Here is a 12606-nt window from a genome sequence, read left to right as displayed (position 1 = left end):
CAGGCTAAAATCCCGTTGGCCTTTTTTGCCGCTGCATCACATTGCTGGCTCATGTTTAACTTGTTGTCCACTTGAATCATTGTGTTGTTAAAGTGCGAAGTATGAAACCTTGTGCACACGGTTGGTCAATGCAACTTAAGCAACGTGCAGTCTTTGAATTCTTGGCAGCAGCAGGTGTCACCCCAAAGGGGATTCATCAGAGAATTCAAGCTGTTTATGGTGATTGTGTTGATGTGAGTACTATGTGTCATTGGGCGAGTAAATTTAAAGTTGTGGTGGGAACATCTGACTTGTGTGACAAACAAAGAGATGGATGTCCTGTGACAGCAACCACTGAGTTTCACAAGCAAAAGGTTAACAGATTGATTCAGGACGATCGTCATATCACTCAGAGAGAAATTTCAAGCATAATCGGCATTTCATAGAATGTGTGGGTCACATTATTGCTTTGCTTGGCTATAGGAAGATGTGTGCATGATGGGTACCCAGGATGCTAACACCTGAAATGAAAGCACACCACAGCAGAACTTCAGGGACTGGATCTCACCACTGTACGGCATCCTCCATTCAGTCCAGATTTAGCACTGTCTGACTTCCATCTGTTCCCGATAATGAAAGAACATCTGCGGGGACATCATTATGCTTCTGATGAAGACGTTGAGAGAACTGTGAGACGCTGGTTGCGAAAAGAAGTGTCGACTTCTTCCGTGACGGCTTCATCGTTGGCAGAAAGGTATCCAATTGTCTGGTGATAATGTGGAAAAGTGAATAGTGGTGGTTAAGGAGCACATTCTAAAGATTATTTCTGTGTTTGATTTATTAGAATATTCCCATCCATACCCAAGTAACGATGGTGGAGGCATTACTTTTAATTCAACCCTCGTATTATAAAGAAGACAGTGGCTAGCCCAGGCACAGACACACTTCGGCCTTCCCTCCAGGTGTTTTGGACTTCAACTCCCACAATTCTTAACATCCTACTGGCTCTAGGGAGATATTGTGGAAGTCCAAAACACCTGGAGAGAAGGCCGAAGTGTGCCCATGCCTGGGATACCAAGTGTAGAAGCCTGCAATCTCCATCCAACACAGCACCCTCTGGCTTGGTGCTCAAAGCGTCCTTCAGAAGCTGGCCTGCATGAGAGGGTCTTGGCCTGCTTGAGGACCCACTCCTTGGGCAGGAGTTCGAGATGAGAGGGAGCCATGGAGAAGGAAGGCCTCTCTCTCCCTTCCTCCTCCCTCCAGCAGTGCCTGCCATGGGAGGGGGAGAGAGAAGGGCCTCCTCTCCTGAGGGTCTTGGCCTGCTTGAGGGCCCACCTTGGCTTCCTTGGGCAGGAGTTCCAGGTGAGAGGGAGCCATGGAGAAGGAAGGCCTCTCTCTCCCTTCCTCCTTCTCCCTCCAGCAGTGCCTGCCATGGGAGAGGGAGAGAGAAGGGCCTCCTCTCCTGAGGGTCTGGGCCTGGGCAGGTTCCCAGAGGGAGGAGAAGGCCTCGCTCAGGCACAGAAGGGCTGGAACTGCCCTCTGAATTGGGCCTGGAAACAGACTGGCGACCAGTGAAAAAGGATACTCCACCTCAGACATCAGAAGAGCTGCAAGACCAAGAACAAGCCACGAGAGTAAAGATGAAGATCCACCCAGAGGAAAAGCGTTCCTGCCAAACATCAAGGGAACCACTGACCGCAGAGAGAAGCTGATGAGGAAACACAACATACAAACTATCTACAAACCCACCAAGGAAATCCAACAAATGCTCCGTTCAGCAAAGGACAAGAGGGATCCTCTCACCTCTGCAGGAGTCTCCCGTATACCATGCAGCTGTGGACAAGTCTACATAGGGACCACCAAACGCAGCAGCATTGCCCAGACACGCATCAAGGAACAGGAAAGGCACTGCAGACTCCTTCAACCAGAGAAGTCAGCCATAGCAGAGCACCTGATGAACCAGCCTGGACACAGCATATTATTTGAGAACACAGAAATACTGGACCACACCAACAACCACCATGTCAGACTACACAGAGAAGCCATTGAAATCCACAAGAAACATGTGGACAATTTCAACAGAAAGGATAAATAGTGCAATGAACGATGAATATAGGAAACTGAATTATGGATGACGAATTGGATCACGATTTTAGTTACGAGACGTTAATGGGTTGTTATTGATGTGTCATTATTTTGTTTATTATGCTGTTAATGGTTTTATATATTGTATGTTGTATGATTGACTTTTTGCTCTTGTTGTGAACCGCGTTGAGTCGCCTACGGGCTGAGAAACTGCGGTATACAAACAAAGTAAGTAAGTAAATAAATAAATAATAATGAACAAAATCTGGCTACCAGTATTAAAAAACTCTAAAATTACAACAGCAAAACAGCAGAGAGGAAACAACCAGGCACATCTTAACACCTTTCAACAGAACATTTTCCCAGGCTCAGCCAGGCCTTCAAATGCTAATGAAGGTGGTCAGCTGAAACATTCACACCTAGCTCCAGCAGACAAGAGTCCTTTGTCTCACCCCAGTCATTCCACAGATATATAAACCCATTTTTCCTACTTCCAACAGACCTCACTACCTCTGAGGATGCTTGCCATAGATGCAAGCGAAACGTCAGGAGAGAATGCCTCTAGAACATGGCCCTATAGCCCGAAAAAACCCACAAGAAGCTAGTGAAAAAGGAGTTCCTAGAGGGGAAGGAAGGAAGGGCCGCCCACAGCTCAAGCCCCGCCCCTTGTGGCCAGTGGTGAGCGCGTCCTTCCTAGAGAGGCACCGGAAGAGACGTTCCTTAGCTGGAGTGTTGGTCCTCCGAGGGGGGAGAGGAGTGCTGCTTCCGGAAGAGAATCAGTCCTCCGAGGGAAAGAGCTGCAGCAGGTGAGTCGCTTCTGTCCTGGAGGGAGGGAGGCAAGGGTGGGAGAGGCTGGAGGGACAGAGGCCTCACCGCCTGCCCCCAGAGGAGGGCCTGCCTGGAAACGGGTGGGGAGAAGGAGAAAGATCGTGAGAGAGCAAGCCAGGGAAGGGCCAGGCAATGGAGGAGATCCCGGGTGAGGGTTTTGGTCATAGAATCCTAGAATCAAAGAGTTGGAAGAGACCTCCTGGGCCATCCAGTCCAACCCCCTTCTGCCAAGAAGCAGGAATATTGCATTCAAATCACCCCTGACAGATGGCCATCCAGCCTCTGTTTAAAAGCTTCCAAAGAAGGAGCCTCCACCACACTCCGGGGCAGAGAGTTCCACTGCTGAACGGCTCTCACAGTCAGGAAGTTCTTCCTCATGTTCAGGTGGAATCCTCTCTTGTAGTTTGAAGCCATTGTTCCATTGCGTCCTAGTCTCCAAGGAAGCAGAAAACAAGCCTGCTCCCTCCTCCCTGTGGCTTCCTCTCACGTATTTATACATGGCTATCATATTCCCTCTCAGCCTTCTCTTCTTCAGGCTAAACATGCTCAGCTCCTTAAGCCGCTCCTCATAGGGCTTGTTCTCCAGACCCTTGATCATTGTAGTCGCCCTCCTCTGGACACATTCCAGCTTGTCAATATCTCTCTTGAATTGTGGTGCCCAGAATTGGACACAATATTCCAGGTGTGGTCTAACCAAGGCATAGAGGGGTAGGCATGACTTCCCTGGATCTAGACACTAGACTCGTATTGATACAGGCCAGAATACCATTGGCTTTTTTGCCATTCTTCCTCGAGAGTATTCCTATGAGCTCGTTCATCTTGTTTTGTTTGCAGGCCCCAACAGTTGTCCCAGTCCTTCTGCTTTGAATGTCATCTGAGAGAAGACGTGAACATACCTTCGTCCAGTTTGGAGGCAGCCTAGAAGCACAAAACCAAGATGGAAGGGAAAGAGCCAGCTACTGCCAAGTCAGAAGGATTTTCTTCTGCTGTTGAGGCAGAGAACAATACAGCATTATTGGAGGACCCTTGGCGGAAAGATCAGGAGAGCAGTCTGCTCCACTCAGACCTTCAGCGCCAGAGCTTCAGGCAGTTCACCTACCAGGAGGCTTTGGGGCCCCGAGAGGCCTGCAGCCGCCTCCACTCTCTCTGCCGCCTGTGGCTGAAGCCCGAGCAACACTCCAAGGCGGAGATGCTGGACCTGGTGATCCTGGAGCAGTTCCTGGCCGTCCTTCCTGCGGAGATGGAGCGCTGGGTGAGGGAATGTGGGGCAGAGACCAGCTCCCAGGCCGTGGCCTTGGCCGAAGGCTTCCTCCTGAGTCAGGAAGAGGAGAGGAAGCGGGACAAGCCCCAGGTGAGAGATTTTCATCTTGTAGTTTCAAGGAACCAAGAATAATTGTTTTGAAGGATTCAGTTTCAAGTAGCAGCCAGCAAAATAGATGAATGCAATTTTATATACTCCTCAGGCTGAGATTAGCTAATTACAGTTATCTAATTTTAGTAATAGAGACAAGTTGGAATGAGTTCAGGGAAGCATTAGTAAAAGAAGAACCAGGTGTGTTCACCCTGGAAAAGAGACTTGGAGTGGCACAACTGCCCCCTTTGCACCCCCCAAGGGCTCTCACGGAGAGGAGGGGGCAGTCACCTCCATTCCCCAGGGTGGTATAACCAGGTATAATGATCTGAAGTTATAGGATGGTAAACTCTGAAGATTAAAAGGAACGTATTGTAATTTCTAGTGGTGTGTATTTCAGAGGAAGCAATTGGCTGAACCATTTCTCAATGTTCTTTCCCAAAGAAACTGTGTGTTGTTCACAGGTAGAGATAACTCAATAGGGACCTGAAAGCACAGATATATTGACATACGTTACTCAGCCTGAGAGCCCCTCTAGGGTTGCCCCAAATTCCAACCCCGGGATTATGTAAAGGACTTCCTTCATTGTATTCTCGCAGGCTTTCATGGCCAGAATCACTGGGTTGTTGTAGGTTTTTTCGGGCTATATGGTCATGCTCTAGAGGCATCCTCTCCTGACGTTTCGCCTACATCTATGGCAAGCATCCTCAGAGGTCGTGAGGTACCTCTGAGGATGCTTGCCATAGATGCAGGCGAAACGACAGGAGAGAATGCCTCTAGAACATGGCCATATAGCCCGAAAAAACCTACAGCAACCTAATGCTTCCTTCATCTCAGCAGTAGTGCTTCCACTTCAGAATGAGTCCTGAAGCGGAGTGCAAGGCGCAAACGAAAGCAGAATTCCCACCCCAAAATCAGGGACAGACAGATTCTTTTACAGAATGAAGAAAAGTAGTCTTGGGTCCCAACCACAATCCAAGTGTCCTGGAACAGGTTGCAGAAAGAGCCCTCCCCCCTTTTCTAATCTGTCTTTTTCTTTGTGATCTGTGCTGCTTGTTCAGGTTCAGGACTCTGTTGCAGCCGAGACCAGTCAGGTGGAGGAGTCTCCTTCAGACACCACGTGCGTTGCCCAGACTGGAAATGGAGAATCTATCACAGTTGGTAAGGGATGGTGGTGTTCTTCTTCCTTGCTCACTTCCTCTTGAGAAGACCTGAAATGTCTGAGCTGTGTGAACTGGGAAAAAATAGGGAACTTAAAACTGCTGTTCATAGGAGACATTTCTCTACAATAGTTATTTGTGCCATTTTCAAAGTTACTTGATTCCTTTGCTTCTCTCTGGATCAGTGTTTCTCAACCTGGGGGTCGGGACCCCTGAGGGGGTCGTGAGAGGGTGTCAAAGGGGTCGCCAAAGACCAGCAGAAAGCACAGTATTTTCTGTTGGTCATTGGGATTCTGTGTGGGAAGTTTGATCCAATTCTATTGTTGGTCGAATTCAGAAGGCTCTTTGATTGTAGGTGAACTATAAATCCCAACAACTACAACTCCCAAATGTCAAGATCTTTTTTTCCCAGGCTCCACCAATGTTCACATTTGGGCATATTTGAGTATTTGTGCCAAGTTTGGTCCAGATCCATCATTGCATGAATCCACAGCACTCCTCTGGATATAGGTGAACTACAACTCCCAAATTCAAGGTCAATGCCCATCAAACCCTTCCAGTATTTTCTAATAGTCATGAGAGTTCGTGTTCCAAGTTCGGTTTAAATCCATCCCTGGTGGAGTTTAGAATGCTCTTTGATTATAGGTGAACTATAAATCCCAGCAACTACAACTCCCAAATTACAAAATCAATCCTCCCCCAACTCCACTAGCATTCACATTTGGGCATATTGTGTATTTGTGCTCAATTGAGTCCAGTGAATGAAAATACATTTACATTATGATTGATAACAGTAGTAAAATGACAGGTATCAAGTAGCAACGAAAACAATATTATGGTTGGGGGTCACCACAACATATGGAACTGCATTAAGGGGTCACGGCATTAGCAAGGTTGAGAACCACTGCTCTGGATGCTTATGGTGCTGAATTTATGGTGCAGTTTGCCAGATTGACACAAATACAGTCAACCCTATACATTTCCTGGGATTAGATTGCAACACCCCTGTAAAACAAAATAGTCCACATTAAAGACCTGGGACCGAAATCCAAGGAGGGAGTTCAAAAGAGGGCCCTCAGGCAAGGGGAGAGGGACAGGCTTCCGAGGGAAGGAAGTCTGGGGCAGCCTGGGAAAGGCTCTGATCTCACACACACACACACACACACCGATGTCTTTCCTCTCTTTCACAGGCAGTGAAACATGGCCAAGTGACAGGAGCACATCTTTTCATGATCCTTTCCTAAGAAGAGATTCTGCGGGACCAGATCAGGTAGGCAGCAGGATCCCGGGAGGGGAGGGAAATCGGGTCTCCTTGTCCCTTGAATATTGTCCTGACTCTAAATCAGGGTTCTTCAAACTAAGGCCCGTGGGCCGGATACGGCCCTCCAAGGTCATTTATCCGGCCCTCGCTCAGGGTCAACCTAAGTCTGAATCAACTTGAAAGCAGACAACAACAATAACAATCCTATCTCATCAGCCAAAAGCAGGCCCACAATTCCCATTGAAATACTAATACTTTTATATTTGTTAAAATTGTTCTTCATTGTTGTTATTGTATTGTTTTTCATTGTTTTTTGCACTACAAATAAGATATGTGCAGTGTGCATAGGAATTCATTCATATATTTTTTCAAATTATAATCCGGCCCTCCAATAGTTTGAAGGACTGTGACCTGGCCCTTTGTTTAAAAAGTTTGAGGACCTCTGCTCTAAACGAACCTCTTTCTTCTGCATTCCTTCCATACAAGATGTTTTCAATGAACAACTTATTCAACTTTGTAAATCACAGATTGCCTGGGGTTCTCCCCCCCCCCCCCCCCCACTTGGATGGCATTTTCTCCTCGCAAATAACATATTTTTCCCTTCAGGTGACTTTTGAAGATGTGTCTGTGGATTTCTCGGAGGGGGAGTGGGCCCTCTTGGATCCAAGCCAAAAAGCCTTGCACCAGCAAGTAATGGAGGAGAATTTGGGGATCGTGTCATTTCTGGGTAAAGCTCCATTCTGCTTGTAGTTGACCAAATCAGTTTACAAGTTCTAAACATCAACCAGTGTTTCAGATCTCTTCCTCTGAAGCCATAGAAAACAAGCTCATTCCAAATCCCACATGGTGGGCAGCCCAAGCAGACAATTGGCCCTTGGGTGGATTTGCCACATGAGATGAATTCTAAGCAGTACTTATTTTCCATCCACCAACCATGCTTGGGCTGGTGTGGTGTAACGAAGCATGTGCATATGTGCGGTCCTCTGCCAACACTTTAATACCTGAGACGCTCTGTGTGTTGTCTAACAAAAGCCTCTTGGCTTTGAATCACAGGCTGGAGGCTCTCTTGTATGAAACAAAGTAACAAAGTTTATTCAAACAGGTTCTTGTAGGTTTTTTCGGGCTATAGGGCCATGTTCTAGAGGCATTTCTCTTGACGTTTCGCCTGCATCTATGGCAAGCATCCTCAGAGGTAGTGAGGTCTGTTGGAAATAGGAAAATGGGTTTATATATCTGTGGAATGACTGGGGTGGGGCAAAGAGCTTTTCTCTGCTGGAGCTAGGTGTGAATGTTTCAGCTGACCACCTTCATTAGCATTTGAAGGCTTGGCTGGGCCTGGGAAAATGTTCTGTTGAGAGGTGTTAAGATTTGCCTGGTTGTTTCCTCTCTGCTGTTTTGCTGTAGTAATTTTAGAGTTTTTTAATACTGGTAGCCAGATCCACACCTAGCTTCAGCAGTGAAAAGCTCTTTGCCCCACCCCAGTCATTCCACAGATCTATAAACCCATTTTCCTATTTCCAACAGACCTCACTACCTCTGAGGATGCTTGCCATAGATGCAGGCGAAACGTCAGGAGAAATGCCTCTAGAACATGGCCCTATAGCCTGAAAAAACCTACAAGAACCTAGTGATTCCAGCCATGAAAGCCTTTGACAATACATTTATTCAAACACTTCAGGCTCCAAACGCTTGTGGATACAATTGTTTTTGTGTCTTGTTACAGTTCTTGAGGCTTACATTCAGTTACAATTGCTTGGTTAACCTCTCTTAAATAACTTTCAAAGTTTCACATACACGAACATGTTACTTCCTTTTATATTCTGAAAATAGGCAACACGGGCCTTTTTTATTTTCCTTAAGACTCAAGATCTATTTATCTAACTACTTTTCACTAACAGCAATTCCTAACACATCTTCTTAAGTACTTCTTCCTGACAGGCTCTGTTCCTAACTGTCATCTTCACACACAGAATCCCAACTCTCTAACTGTACCTCTCAAGCCCCACTTCCTAACTAACTTCACAAGCAGCCATTCCTCAACTAACTGTCATATTTCACCAACGGCAGTCCCTAACTGACTGTCATTTTTTTAAACTCTCACTCTAACTGCCGTTTTGAACTTAACTCCGCCCCTTTAGAACGTTCAGCTCTTCTCAACTGTCATTTTGGGCCTAGCAACCACTTCAAATCCTAGGCCTACACTAATCTGCATAGGACCAATCGGCTTCCATATGCAAATGATCTTGTTTTTGCTGTTGCTATCCTCTCTGACTCTATTCTTCCCTGTCTGCCACATGTAAACATAGAGCTATGCCCCAAAACTTTAACATAGAGTAACAAATTCGCTACATACGCCCCTTCCCTATAAAAATATTGCTGGAGGTGAGTGTTTTAACCTCATCGAAAGCAATATTGTTAACTTACACCTTTATCTAACAATTCTGTATTCAATTCACATTCAAAACCATACATTCAAACATTTCTATCATATATTACATGAAAACATTCTTTAACAATGATACTATACAGTTACTCTACCAATACAATTTATATAAACACACATATTACATACCAGTGTTTCTCAACCTGGGGGTCGGGACCCCTGGAGGGGTCACCAAAGACCACCAGAAAACACAGTATTTTCTATTGGTCATGGAGGTTCTGTGTGGGAAGTTTGGCCCAATTCAATCGTTGTTAGGGTTTAGAATGCTCTTTGATTGTGGGTGAACTATAAATCCCAGCAACTACAACTCCCAAATGTCAAGGTCTATTTCCCCCAGACTCCACTAGTGTTTACCTTTGGGCATATTGAGAATTTGTGCCAAGTTTGGTCCAGATCCATCATTGTTTGAGTCCACAGTGCTCTCTTGATGTAGGTGAACTACAACTCCCAAAACTCAAGATCAGTGCCCACCAAACCCTTCCAGTAATTTTTGTTGGTCATGGGAGTTCTGTGTGCCAAGTTTGATTCAATTCCATCGTTGGTGGAGTTCAGAATGCTCTTTGATTGTAGGTGAACTATAGATCCCAGCAACTACAACTCCCAAATGACAAAATCAATGCCCTCCCCCAATCCCACCAGTATTCAAATTTGGGTGTATTGGGTATTTGTGCCAAATTTGGTCCAGTGAATGAAAATACATCCTGCATATCAGATATTTACATTACTATTCATAACAGCAGCAAAATGACAGTTATGAAGTAGCAACCGAACTAATTTTATGGTTGGGGGTCACCACAACATGAGGACCTGTACTAAGGGGTCGCGGCATTAGGAAGCTTGAGAACCACTGTTATATACTTTAACAACATACATTACCAAACATAGAGCTATGCCCCAAAACTTTAACATACAGTAACAAATTCGCTACATGTGGGAATGAGACAAGGGCTTATTTATTTATTTATTTATTTCAAAGTTTTATATACCGAGCTTCTCACCTCATAAGAGGGACTCAGCCTGGTTTCCAGCCATAAAAACACATGCAATTGGTAAAATATCAAAGTACACATTACAATAAAACATTAAAAAAGCACATATATCTAAAACTACAGTGGTCAGTCGTCATATTAAAATCGAATATACACCGTCTTCCATCCAGATCGTTGTCTCATTCTTCGAAAGCCTGTCTCCATAACCACGACTTCACCTGTTTCCTGAATGTCAGGATTTTTGGGGCGGTTCTAACCTCTGGCGGGAGAGAGTTCCAGAGTCGCGGGGCCACCACCGAGAAGGCCCTGTCCCTCGTCCCCACCAGCCGCACTTGTGAGGCCGGCGGGACCGAGAGCAGGGCCCCTCCAGACAATCTTAGTAATCTTGATGGTTCGTAGGGGAGAATACGTTCAGAGAGGTAAACTGGGCCGGAGTCGTTTAGGGCTTTATAGGTTAACACCAGCACTTTGAATTGTGCTCGGAAGTTAATCTTGAGGTTCCTAGTACCGGATTCAAATAGCCTGAACCTGAGCCATTTAGGTCTTTATAGGTCATAACCAGCAATTTGAATTGTGCCTGGAAATAAATTGGCAGCCAGTGGAGCCATGCCAGCAAATAGTAATAATTATAATTATTATTGACACAAAAACACAGTATGTCACCGCAAACGAGGTCTATATGCTGGATTTTGTATCACAAAATCATTCGAAAATACATCACACAGTCCTAGACGCTTGGGAAGTGTTTGACTTGTGATTTTGTGATTATTATTATTATTATTATTCAGTTCTTGTGGGTTTTTTCGGGCTATATGGCCATGTTCTAGAGGCATTTCTCCTGACGTTTCGCCTTCATCTATGGCAAGCATCCTCAGAGGTGAGACCTCACCTCTGAGGATGCTTGCCATAGATGCAGGCGAAACGCTTATTCCCCAGCCCTTCTCACCCCGAGGGGGACTCAGGGCGGCTTACACAACAAGGCACAATTCGATGCCCGCATTACATGACAACAAAAACACAACATCAATAACAATAGCATTATAGCAATGATAACAATTAACATAAGCAATCATTATTATCGGCAAAACATCCAAAAAACCCATAAAGCAATTAAAACAATAAAAGCAATACAAACCTCATTGCTGGTCAGCGTTTAACAGACTCATAGTTTAGGTTCTACTTTCCGCACATTGTCAGTCCTATCCATCTGGATTCCATATCTAATTGTCAGGATGCCCAAAGGCCTGGTCCCATAGCCATGTCTTTACCTTTCTCCTTAAGGCAAGGGATGTTGATGTCCTGATTTCCCCCGGGAGTGAGTTCCACAGGTGGGGGGCCATCACTGAGAAGGCCCTGCTCCTCGTCCCCACCAGCCTCACTTGTGATAGTGGTGGGGTCGAGAGCAGGGCCTCCCCACATGATCTCAAATTCCGGGGTGGGACGTAGAGGGAGATACGTTCGGACAGATACTCTAGTTATCATGTACTTTGAGGTTTAGCTTGATACAATATTTAGAGCAAGGACAAAAGAGGTTTTCTCTTAACTGCTAGTGTTGTAAAGGGTTGTGGAAAAGGGCTGTCTTGACTAAATGCATTTTGTAATTTTGTATACTTTTAAACTGTAATCTAATATATGCTTTTTTTTTCCAACACATGGTCACACTTCCCTTGTTCTCAAATTATGTAAACAGAGGAGACACCATTTAAATATTTGGAAGATGAACTGAAGTTCAATTGGAAGGAATCATTCGCTTTTTCTCAAGAAACTCAACCAAGGGATAAAACATTTAAAGACTTGGAATGTGGAAAGAACTTCCATCATAAATCAGACCTTGTTCATCATCAGTCAACTCACACGGGAGAGGGACCATTTACATGCTTGGAGTGTGGAAAGAACTTCCGTCAGAAGGCAAACCTTGTTCGTCACAAGGCAGTTCACACAAGAAAGAAGCCGTTTAAATGTTTGGAATGTGGCAAAGGTTTCTCTCAGAAGATAGTCCTTGTTCGTCACCAGGCTATTCACACAGGCGTAAAGCTGTTTAAATGTTTGGAATGTGGAAAAGGTTTCACTCAGAAGGGAACCCTTGTTCAACACCAGGCAATTCACACAGGAGTGAAGCCGTTTAAATGTTTGGAATGTGGAAAACATTTCTCTCAGAAGGCAAACCTTGTTCATCACCAGGCAGTCCACACAAGAGAAAAGCTGTTTAAATGTTTGCAATGTGGAAAAAGTTTCACTCGGAAGGCAACCCTTGTTTATCACCAGGCAATTCACAGAGGAGAAAAGCCATTTAAATGTTTGGAATGTGAAAAGGGTTTCGCTCGGAAGACAACACTTGTTTACCACCAGGCAATTCACACAAGAGAAAAGCCATTTAAATGTTTGGAATGTGGAAAAAGTTTCTCTCAGAAGGCTCACCTTGTTGGTCACAAGGCAACTCACACAGGAGAGAAGCCATTTAAATGCTTGCAGTGTGAAAAGAGCTTCAGTCACAAGCATGTTCTTATTAG

General features: G+C 45.2%; 1 pseudogene; it reads left to right on the top strand.

Annotated features, from left to right (window-relative positions):
- Positions 1 to 2780: 2780 nt before the first annotated feature.
- LOC137096040 (gastrula zinc finger protein XlCGF57.1-like) lies at positions 2781 to 12606 on the top strand (annotated as a pseudogene).

Source organism: Anolis sagrei, chromosome 2 (genome assembly GCF_037176765.1).
Source record: "Anolis sagrei isolate rAnoSag1 chromosome 2, rAnoSag1.mat, whole genome shotgun sequence".
NCBI classification, from domain to species: Eukaryota; Metazoa; Chordata; class Lepidosauria; order Squamata; family Dactyloidae; genus Anolis; species Anolis sagrei.
The sequence above is the reverse complement of the archived record's forward strand: the minus strand, read 5'-3'. Positions and strand labels throughout refer to the sequence as shown.